The sequence below is a fragment of the Sapajus apella genome, unplaced genomic scaffold (assembly GCF_009761245.1).
Source record: "Sapajus apella isolate SASKATOON/1434 unplaced genomic scaffold, GSC_monkey_1.0 scaffold6, whole genome shotgun sequence".
Classification (NCBI taxonomy): domain Eukaryota; kingdom Metazoa; phylum Chordata; class Mammalia; order Primates; family Cebidae; genus Sapajus; species Sapajus apella.
This window is the reverse complement of record NW_022436946.1, coordinates 8,703,897-8,716,266: the sequence shown is the minus strand read 5'-3', so window position 1 is coordinate 8,716,266 and position 12,370 is coordinate 8,703,897.

Here is a 12,370-nt window from a genome sequence, read left to right as displayed (position 1 = left end):
AAATTTATATAACTCTGTCATAAAGAATGCACAGCTAAGGTTTAATCATTGTACCTGAGAAAGTGCAGATGTCTTCTCCTTGGAAATATCTTGAGTACGTACTTTCTAGTCAGTGAGACCACAAAAGGTTAAATTAAATATTAGCAAGTGGCACACCTAAATGGTATCAAAATATTGGGAGACATTAATTGTCTCTGCCCTACTGTGGGAATGCCTCCTGATAAACTACAAAACCTGTTTTCTATCTTAAAGGGCTATCCAACCCTGGATTCTCCTAGATATTTAACCTCTACAGCAAAAAGAGAGATTGAAGAAATATAACAAGCCATTTCTCACAGGCCACAGGCTGCCAGATAGTATAGATCTACTGTATTCAGTTCAGCTGTTTGTCTTTCCCACTAAACACTAACCTACAAGGTTAATAGGACAGGTAGCCCCTGGGTTACATTTTCTAGAATGGGTTTTTTGCTCACATGCTGGGACTAAAACTCTGTCTCCCTATATTCAATTAACTAGTAAAGTAATCTATTCAGGCTGCAGACAATGCAATCAGTTTGCTGGGTTATTACCCTGATGTCATCAGGATTCCTTAAGTAAAAAGCAATTCAAAGCAGTATTGCCATTATCTATTGATCTGAAAATAGCTTTCTCTGATTACCCAGGACAAATAGAGTATGTCCTCCCTGCTGATATGCTCCTTCAGTTCTTATCTTGTACTCCTATGATCTTACCTACAAAAATAGTTCACTCCCCTATACCTAATGCTTTACACTGTTCACTGATGGTTCTGGTAAAAATGGAAAAGTGGCAGTCTGGTGGAGATAAAATTCATTCAATCTAGATTTATTAGTACTCAGAGAGCTGAAATTGGAGCACTAATCCTGGCTTTGGAAACTTTTTCCACTTATCCCATAAATATTGTAAGTGACTTGGCTTACTCAGTTTATTTACTACAAAATCTTGAAACAGCTTTAATTAAGTCCAATCGACACCCTGTGTGCCCTTTTTCTTTGACTTTGTCAATTGCTAAATCAACACACACATCCTATTTTTATCACATATATTCGGGCCCACAGTTCACTGCCTGGCTTCACTTCTCATTGGCTTATGGCAATGAATAAGCAGGCCTACAAGCGATTACATCACTGCTTGACCAAGCCACTAAATTGGCTCAATTTTTCCACCAAAATTGGAGAGACTTAACTAAACAATTTCAACTTACCCAGCAAGTAGTTAAACAGATCATCCTGCAAGGCCCAGACTGCCAGCTCACAAGCGTGTCCTCTCCTTCCATAGGTGTTAACCCTAGAGGACTATAACCTAATCAGTTATGGCAAACAGATATTACACATATGCCTGAATTTGGAAAACTTAGATAAGTACATGTATCCATTGATACCAAAACTCATTTAATTAGTGCACATGCTCTGCCTGGAGAAGCTGCTCCATATGTTATTAAACATCTTCTTTTAATTTTTGCTTTTATGGAATGGCCCACAAAAATTAAAACTAATAATTTTATAGTTTATGCCCTTTCACAAGGTCAACAATTTTGTCACATGTGGAACATCCAATATTCCACAGGCATCCCATAGTCAGGCAATAGTAGAACAAACCAACTCCATACTTAAAAATATGCTCAGAAAACAAAAAAGAGAGAATATGGGAAAAGACCCTGCAACGCTGTTGGCACAAGCCTTATTTACCCTTAATTTTCTCAGTTTAGATGATAAATTTCAATCAGCTGTATAAAAGCACTTTGCTAAAACCTCTCAAGATAGAAACAGAAAAATTGGAGAAAGAAATAGAAGGAAAGAATGAATAAGAGAGAGATGAGAAGAGATAGAGATCAGAGATAGAACCAGAAAGTCAGACTAAGGAAAGAGATAGTATAGAAAGAAGAGAGAGGGTGGAAAGAGAGAGAGAAAGAGACAGGGAAGCAAAGAGAGAAGGAGAAAGAAATAAAGAGAAGGAGAAAAAGGAAGAAAGTTAAAACATGTCAAAGATTGTCTGTGAAAGTCATGAAAAATGTTATAGGAAGGAATTTATGCCAGAAATCTTGTATGATTTTTGTTTTGAAAGTCTAATCAAGTTTTAAAACATTAATTGTAAAAGAAATTCTGTGCATAAACATATTGGCTAAAGTTAAAGTATCATCTACTTTTTTTGTTAACTAGATGTTAAAATAAGCATAACATGTTTTTCTTAAAACACTAACCTACTCTTCAACAAAGATGATAAAATATCTCTTAGAACAGGCACCACCCCTAGATTTTCCAGTACACCAGCAACACCCTGGAGACTACATCCTCATCAAAGAATGAAGAGAAGTCAGCCTAGAATGAAAAGAAGTCAGCCTCATCAAAGAATGAAAAACTCATGTCAGCCTAGAGAAGACTGTGCAGGACCCGCATCCCAGATGATGTGGCTTCCTCAGGCCACACACACCTTGGACGTCACCTGGGGGATGCTGAAGAGGACAACTTAGGAGACTGAACAAATACTACTCCAGACACAGACACCCTTTACTCAAGATAATTTGTTTCTTGCTATGCTTTCTGTTATACGTTGCAACTCACATAGGGTATTAATCCTTTTTATGCTCTCACTTTTGTCTGCAACCTGTACCTGCTATATTCTATTGGGCTCATATCTTAGACCTGCCTTTCCTTTGCCCTATCACCTGGGTAGACACCCCCTTCCCAGCCTATAATAACGTGACTACTTGGCTAGGAAGGATAGATTTACCCCCAGTGGGGTCCCTCTGGCACACTAAAGTGCCAGATAACACTACATATCACTCCACTATCCTCCCACTGTGTGTAAGTTATAAAAGCTCTAATCCTTACTGTGTACTTGCCTAAAAACAAGTATGTCTATATCATGGTAAAGGAAATGCTTTAACAGTCTTAGCTGCAGGTTGCCTCAAATTGGGCAATACAATCCATGCCACTTTCCCAAACATTTTTTCCTGTGCTAAAGAACAAAGCTGAGAATGTAATGAATTCCACTTCAGCTGGCGGGGTGGGGTCTGTCATGGGAAACAAGCCTGTGGCCTCCAGTTAGGCAATTATGACATCTTAGACTGGAGCCCCCATGGCTGATTGCACGGTAGCCTCACTAATGTCTTCATCCATCATAGCATTAATTACAGTTTCATAGCCAGATCTCATTTCCCTATAATTTAGGCTGATGGGGAGATATGATATCCCAGACCCAGAGTAAATTCCATGCCACTGCCACCCCAAGGCACGTTATGGCACCTGGGATGTCTTAGCACCTTCCTTAACACCTACATTGGACATATCATAATTTCAGTCACAACTATACTATAACCTGTATTCATCATCACACTGATTAGTGCCTGATTTGCACTACCCATTCATATGTTTTCCTTATGGGAACTAACATTTTCATTACACCCCAAAACTCCACATTTGTGACCCGGGTGCAAGGACAGGTTAGATTTGTCTCATGTATCACTAATCACAACATATCTAATTTAAAAATTATTAGTGTCATGGTATTAAGGAGACAATTTGAGACATTCCTACCAGTCAATTTGACACACAATTGGCAAGATTCCTTTTCCCTTGTCACCTTAGCATGTGCCCTGTCCCAGGTCAGACACAAAAGATTCACAGTTCCACTTATGGCCTTTATAGTCTCAGCCATAGTCATCCTGGCAACTCCCAGTGTTGCTGTGGCATTTATTACCAAGTCAGTACAAACAGCTGCCTTTGTAGATAATCTGGTCAAAAATATGTCTAATGAACTTGTCTTACAGCAAGGTATAGATCAAAAAATTATTGCACATCTGCAAGCCCTTAAGTCTGCTTTAGAGTATGTGGGGGAACAACAAGATGTACTAGCATTCTGATAGCAGTTAAGCTGTGACTGGGAACATAAACATATCTGTGTCACTTCTCTACCATAGAATCAATCATTACATAGTTGGGATGAGGTGAAATAACACCTCTGGGGAACATTTCATGACAATTTAACAGCAGATGTAAAGCAACTTAAAAATAAATTTTAGAATCTCTTCACACAATAGGTCTATACACTCAGCAAAGAGCCTTATGGAAAGGTGTGCAAGATCATCTCTCCTGATTAGACCCCTGCTTCTGGAGATCACTCTTTGACTGGAAAAGCATGTTGCTAATTGTACTCATAATTGTTTTATTATTTGTTAATTCTAGGGTTGCTAATTGTACTCATAATTGTTTTATGTTATTTGTTAATTCTAGGATGCAAAGCTAGAATAAAAGCAGTGGCCACCTCATCTGACAGAACTGTTGCTGCAAAATCTCTTCAGTCAACAGGACCCGACATTAAAAACAGAAAAGGGGGAGTTGTGGGAATTCAGTCAGGGTGGTAGCATAAATATTAAGGAAAAAATTACAGAAAATTACATAATATAGTCACAAACCTTCTTGGAAAGTAATAAGTTTGCATAATTTCAGTAGAAGTTTTGCCAGAAGGCAGCCTTATCCCCTTTACCTTTAGTTGATAAGAAAAGCAAATAGCTAGGAAATGTGGGAGAGTTTATCTGAATAACTTGTTTACTCATATAGTTCTATAAACTAACCTTTGTTCATTCCAGATGGCTTTCTTGGGGAGAGATATTTTCATTAATATCTCTCAGGGATATTACCCATTAATGGTGTTTGCTTTAGGCCTCAGAACCAGTCCTTTAATCTCTACACTTTAGTAGTGTTGACTCAGAGCCTCTGTTGTTAATACTGAATAAAATGCCTGAAAGAGCAGCTGGTAGGGGCTGGCAGCTGCTATCTCTTTACAGCATTCTCTTCAAGTGTCTTTGAATGGCCTGGACACCCCAGCCTACTTATACACTGAATATTGCATTTGAGTGAATTTATTCATCCGTCATTGAGTCTGGGTCTGCAGGACAGACCCCTGCAGGTGGTAACCTCGACAGCTTACTTCTTTATATATGTTCTTAGGGTAGCCTTCCACCCTTTTGTAGAACCCTAATATGGCTAACCAACTAAGAATCTTATAGCATCTTTATTCTGATTAGTTTAGTGAACTTCTGTGTTCTCCAAAAGCAAATCCTGTGTATAAGCAGAAAAAGGAGTGAGCAAAAGTTTCCTCAGTTTGGAGATTGCAGGCAGTGTGGCACCCAACTGATGAAAATAACAATTAACCAAAAGTATAGGTACAAAACCAAACTAAAACATCACAGAGTAAACATAATATTGTGTTGATTATCATAGTTCTAGCTAGACTTTTGAAAGTATAATATCACTTCATAGCAACTAAAACACTAACTTTAAAAAATTAAAAGTAACCACCAGGGACTGAGCATGCTGGCTCACCCCTGTAATCCCAGCATGGGCTTGTAATCTTAGCTGCTCAGGAGACTGAGGCAGGAGTAATGCTTGAACCTGGGTTTTCAAGGCTGCAGTGAGCTATGATTGTGCCACTGCATTTCACCCTGGATACAGAATGAGACCCCATTTCTTTAAAAAAAATCTTTAAATAAAAAAAAAATCAATTCAATCAATAAAAGTGATGTCCAACAGGATCGAGATTGATGATAATGTGAAATGAGAAAAATGCACTTACCCTTTTAATTGAAAAATGTTCAGCATAACTGTATCTAGTTTTTCTTTTTAAATTAATTGAGAGAAAATGCAGTCAGAGGCTCTAAACATATTCTGCAGGGAGCAAAACCATAATCTATATAAAGATTTTTATTTAAATATTATTTACATTTAATAAAATGTACATATCTTAAATATTGTATACTATGTTTTCACAAGTGTATACTCCTATATACATCATCCCATAAATCATGATAGATCACTTTTACTTGGCCACAGGAAGTTTCCTAGTCCTCCTTCCTCAGAAATTTCCACCATTATCAGGAGAGACTACAGGTTTGTATCTTCCATCATAAATTAGTTTTTCCTGTTCTTGATTATAATAGATAGACAATCAAACTTTGTTGTGCCTATTGGGAGCCTCAATATCATGCCCCATTTTATACCAGATAAGTATTAATTGTTTATGAAAATGCATCTATCCTTGTTACTGAAACATCAGGGGTTCAGTGTAAGTCCAGTTGCTCCCAAACAGAGAGCTAGTCACTGAGATGAGAAAGAAGGCTTTAATCAGGTGCTGCAGCCAAGAAAATTGGAGATCGATCTCAAATCCATGTCCCTGGCTAACAAAACCTAGGGGTTATATACCAGGGAAGAGATATAATAATGTGTAAGAAAACAGACTAGGAAGGAACCAGGAAGCAATCATGATGAATAATGGGTCCCCCACCTCATTGTCTGGATGGAGTGATCTGATGAGTTTCAGTTATTTGACACATTTTTTGAGAGGCCTGAAAATTTTTCCTTGAGGAATGAACTCAGATAAAACAAATATAATTTTCAAGTTTTAAGATCAGAATGGTCAATTTCTGTTTATTGGGAAAAAAACTATCTATAGGACTATTGGGTCAGGATCATCCAACTTCATGTTTATGGACATTTCATATTTTTTTCTGCTTTGGAATTATGAATAAGGAATTTGTAGATATTTTTGTATGTGTCTTTTTGTAGATATCAGCTTTTATTTCTCTTCATTAAGTAGAATTTCTAGGTCATATGATAAATGTATATTTGATGTTATAAAGATCTTTGAAACAGTTTTTATACTCATAACTTGTACAGAAATTTGTTTAAAAAATTCAATTGGTTTGCATTCTTTCTAACACATTGTCAGTCTTTTTAGCTTTGGTCCTTCTAGAAGATGTGAAATGCTTTTTCACTGGTTTCCCTAATGATTAATGGTATTGAGCACCTTTTCATGAGTTCATTAACCACTGAATTATCTTGCTTCATGAAGTGTTTTTTTATGTCTTTTTTTTCCTTTTTTAATTGGCTTTATTTTATTATTAAGTTGTAGGAAACATTTAGATATTCTGGGTATATAAATGCTCTGTTTTATATATATATATATATATATATATATTCTGACAGAATATTTATAGAAATATAGAAATATATATGTGAATATCTATTTGTATAGAGGAGAGATTATGCTTATAGACAGTGTTTATATATATATATATCTGATATATATATATCTGTTTTTTATCTGACAGACATATATATAACAGAAAATGTTCATTTTATATATAGATACAAAATATCTGACAGATATATATATATATATATATATAATGAACATTTTCTTATATGTATGATATATATATGCTTTATAAAATATTTGACAGATATATATATATTGAAAGATATATATACACACATATATACTTATAGACACACATATGTACCCACACACATATATTATGAACATTTTCTTCCAGTCTCTGAAACCCTTTTTATTTTCCTAATGATGACCTTTGATGAGCAGAAAATTTTAATGTTTTTGAACCCCAATTAAGCTATTTTCTTTTGTATCTAATGCTTTGTTTTATACTGTATAAGAAACCCTTGGCTACTCCAAGTTACTAAGAATATTTGTCTAAGTTTTCATCTTAAATGTTTCTGTGTCTTCTTTTTAGATTCAGGTTAGAATTAGTCTATGTGTATCAAGTAGAGTAGTTTTTGAAGTTCATGCTATTTCATACAGATATGCAAGTGATTCCATGGCATTTATTCAAAATACAGTATGTTCACTCCTCTTTAAATTTCCATTATGCCTTTGTTCAAATATCTATACATTATATACATGTGTTTTTTCCCTCAAGTATCTATTCTAGTTCCTTGGTCTATTTGAGTATTCTTACTCCACTATTACATTTTCTTAATCACTGTATCTTTACAGTACATCTTAAAAATCACATGTATAAATCTAACAATTTAATTTTTTAAATATTCTTTTGATTATTCTTGATCTCTTGTGCTTTCATATACATTTTGGAATAAGCTTCTCTGATATTCTATATTAAACACACTTGGACATTATTTTCTTTTTTGGAATCTAGGTATAGTTTACATATAGTGTATTGAATGGATCTCATAGTCACCAAAAGTGAGTTTTGTCAAATGCATATTTAACCCACAACATTCTCAAAATGCTAAACTTTAACTCACTCAAAATGTTTGCTAGTCTCTTTCCCAGGCAATGCCTATCACTAACCCCAGGAGGTTATCAGTGTTCTGATTTATTTCACCATAGGTGTTTTTTTTTTGTCTAGATATTTATATAAATATATGCACATAGGATATAATCTTTTTTGTCGGTTTTTCTTGCTCATTATGCTTTGAAGATTTATTTGTGTTTTCTGTGTGTTTACGGTTTGTCCCTTTTATTGGTGGCTCAGATGTCATTTTATGAATATAACCAATTTTTAAATTAATTCTTCTGTTAATGAACATTGGATTGCTTTCTATCTAATTTTCAACTGCTGTAGATAAGTTTGAGATGAACATTTAAATAAATGGTATGGATACATGTTTATTAATTTATTAAACTATTCAAGTAATTGCTTTCATTCATCAGTTTCTATTTTTCTCTGGTATTCTGGGCATTCACAAAATTGTAGGGGTGCAATACACTCTGAGGTTAGCTAACTATAAGAATTTCTAAAGAATTTTTCCAGGAATGGCCTAATGATAAGGCTGGGAGCACGGAAGTGATCTCCTGTCTCCTCTTGGTGTGTTCTGATATCACTCAGAAGTGCGGTGGCAGTAGCAGCTTTGCTTGCCAGAAGTCTGGCACTAGCATTCAGAGGCCACACTGGAGAAACTGGTTTATTGAATAGATTAATCGCCAAGATGCTCAGGAACATGACAAGCATTTTGTAATATAACGGGGTTACAAACATGGAAAAGGCAATTACAGCCTTCAGGAAAATAATATTCTAGAGGCAAGGAAGACTTTACATGGATAATCACCATGCAATGTGACAAGTCTAATGATAAATTCTTTACCAAGTACAGTAGCAGAAAATGAATAAGTATTTCAGAAATAGTGATTGATTCCTAAAATAGGTTTTAAAGTGTAAGTGGGAATTTTCTGGGCTGGGTAGTGCCAGTTGCAGGATTCCATGTATAATGAAATCAAAACCAAAGAAATAGAGGCTAGAATTAGCATGTTGTGTGCAAACACAATGTATATATTTTTATTTCACGTAAGATAATTTCATTAACATTCTTCATATTTTTGCATAATCTGCATAATCAACCTGCTTAAGAGTTGCATAGTAGTCTACCAAGTTATCATTTAAAACATTTGAGGATAGTGCATTGCTTCTTTCAAAAGTTATTTCAAGTTTTAGAGATAAAAGATTATTAAAGTTAAATCATATAATGGATATAAATGATTTATGCTTTTAAATATTATGTATTTTAGTATATTATTTATTCTTATTTTTGCTCACTATAAAAGGTTATGTGTATTTATTCTTTATAAATATATATTAGACAGTATTATTCTTACTCAGCAGAGTCCTGGTATTTTAAACTCTAGAGGTCACAATATCTTATCCATAAGTGAATTATTTTTGTGATACAGTCATCACTAAAGTGAGAAAAGACTGAAGTGAAATTTATATCCTACAAAGCGCTCTCCCAAAGAATAAATCTTGATTGTCAAAATACATGTATTAATTTTTTTGTGGTTCAGATACAACAAATAGGAATGTGGTCCCACCGACTCTGTATTATCACTATATAAAATTTTAACTCTCTCATACCAGAAAACTGATGAGGATTTTATGACAACTAAAAATCATCACCATGTAACTCTTCTTTCCCAAAACTACTATGTCATGCAACAAATTATTAATAAGTTGAGCAAGTAGCCCTGGATTTGAGGAAATTATCTGTGATTCTTAGCAATAAAGGAAAATCAGAGAGTTTTAAGTAAATGTGTACTTCCAATAGATTTTAGTAGTCCACAGTGTTTTTGTTTATTTTTGTGATCATTTGTTTGGTGCCTCCATTATGCTGATTTGAGCACAGTACACAGATGATGATGTCAACTCCAACACTAACATTGAAAGATCATCATTTCATGTGGTCATACATGTATTAATAAAGGAGGTCATAGACCTCCTTTTTAAGATCTTTCATCTCAGATAAAATTTACTTTAGAAATAGAGTCTGACTGGCATAATTTGGGTCAGCCTCAGATCCAATTAACTATTGGCAGGAGGAAGCATCAGAAACGATATGATGGTTCTTTTTTGGAAGTTGGAGCACATTAAAATAAATGAGGACATAGAGTGTGGTAGGGAACTGGATGTTTATCCAGAAGTATTAGTGTTTATATTAGAGTTTATCATTCTATATGTCTTTCACTTTTGACTCATATTTTCAGCAATAACATACATACGTATAATAAAATATTTTCATGAACTCAGCTTTTCTTTTAGATGCATTCTGTTAGAACTTTTCTCTCCCAGCAAGTAAAGAAACATGACAGCAAGCCTTTGCTTGGCCTAGGACATGATGCCCCCCTACATGCAGAGTGAAGCAGGGCATTGGACCTGCTAACACAATTCGGAATAACGCTTAAAAATACTAATCATTTATTTTACCCTATAAGAAAAATGCCTGTGTAAGAATTCTGGACCACATGCTGTTTTGTAATAATTTTCTCGTTCTTTTTTTCCTCTTAATAACTCAGAAGCTTTTGTTGCAAGTGTTACTTTTGCACATATTAACCAATCTTATTTAAAATTCTGAGCCACACTCATCCATATAATAGGAATCAATAATAGTTTATGCTTGTCTGTATTACATATTAATATGATGCTTGTGTTAGGTAATAAACATAAATGTTATATTCATTAATAATATGCAACATGTTAACATATTTCATTTTAATTATAATGTAACAATAATATTTACCTACACAATTGGAAGTGCACTCTCTAGGATTTGTAAAGGTCGTTTCCCTGACTAAAAGAATGACCCTGAAAGTAAAAGATAAAGAAAAAGAAAACTAAACAATTTCCAAAGCTGCACTGGCCATTGTATTTTCCAAGCATGAACGTAATTAGTTATCCATGATCTATTTTATACAACTTGATATACTTTTCTAATTTGAAAGATTGGAAGTTCATGCATCTTCTCTTATCTTGCTATTTATTTTTATACTCTGATTTAAACATAATGCATGGCAGACTGTCGCCATGACCTAGCAAAAAGCATCAGATATCTGAAATAAAACAAACAGTTCTTTATTGAATTCAATTGGCCACAATAAAAGAGGAATATTTTCTTTAGAACTATCACAGTAAACTCACTTTTCTGGTGTAACTTATTTACATTATTTAAGATAGCTTTCAAGGAATCTCAAGGTCAGAAATGTTAAATAAGCCAGTACCATAAATAAATAAAGCCATAAAGAAACAATTTTTTAAAAATGTAAAAATCCAAATCTAAGATATTTATTTGGGAGTATTAAGTAGAGGATTGTTACAATTACTCATTTTTTCACATTAAAATGGTTGCCAGTATAGAAGCTATGAAAGAATTTTTATGAACATCAGCAATTATTCTCATATCAATAGTATTTCTGTTTTAAAACTACTCGTTGATAGAGTTCCACTTCAGATGACGATGGAGTATCTTGTAGAAGAACAATGTTTCCTCTAAGAACAACTAGACATCTGTATTACATTTATTAAAAGTGTTTAACAGCTTCGGAGAGCTGAGACAGCCTGGATTTGAGGGGACAGAAAAGCATAAAATGGGAAGCTCATTAACGTAAGTTAAATCTCTGTGCTACATTTTTGTCCCTGAACCAATTGGTAACATTAAAGTTTTTCAGGACAAAATAAATTCAGCAGAAAGCAGTTAAGATAGAGAAGAGCTATCTGGGTAGAGAACAATGGGAGTTTGGAGATGTCAAGGCAGACTAACTTGAGGGACTGAGATGCCAGAGAAGCCTAATGAAGTGAGCCTAACACTGTCCTAGTTTTCAGCATAAGGCATTTGCTGACATTTTAGAAAGCAGCTGAAAACCTGAGTTCAGTACTTAAGTTACCAGAAAGACAAAAACTGTAGTTCACAATCCACCTCGTAAAACACCACGACAGACTCAGTTTAGAACTTAAAAGGATACAATGAAGACATGGTTGTAAACTAGAGGTAGAACACGAGAAGTCAAAGCATCCATTAAGAGAATGACAATGACATCACAGAAGGGGAGAAGATATTTGCTCTACCTGTATGTAACAAAGACACTGATATTCAAAATCCACACACATTCCTGTAAATCAGTAATAAGATAGACAGCCCAACAGATAATAACAGTCAAGAAACATAATTCCACATTCCAAAACAACAAAAAAATCTTTAGCTACCCAGTAAATACTGAAAGAGTTGTTAACGTTTATTAGACATTATACAAATGAAAATTAAAACTATAA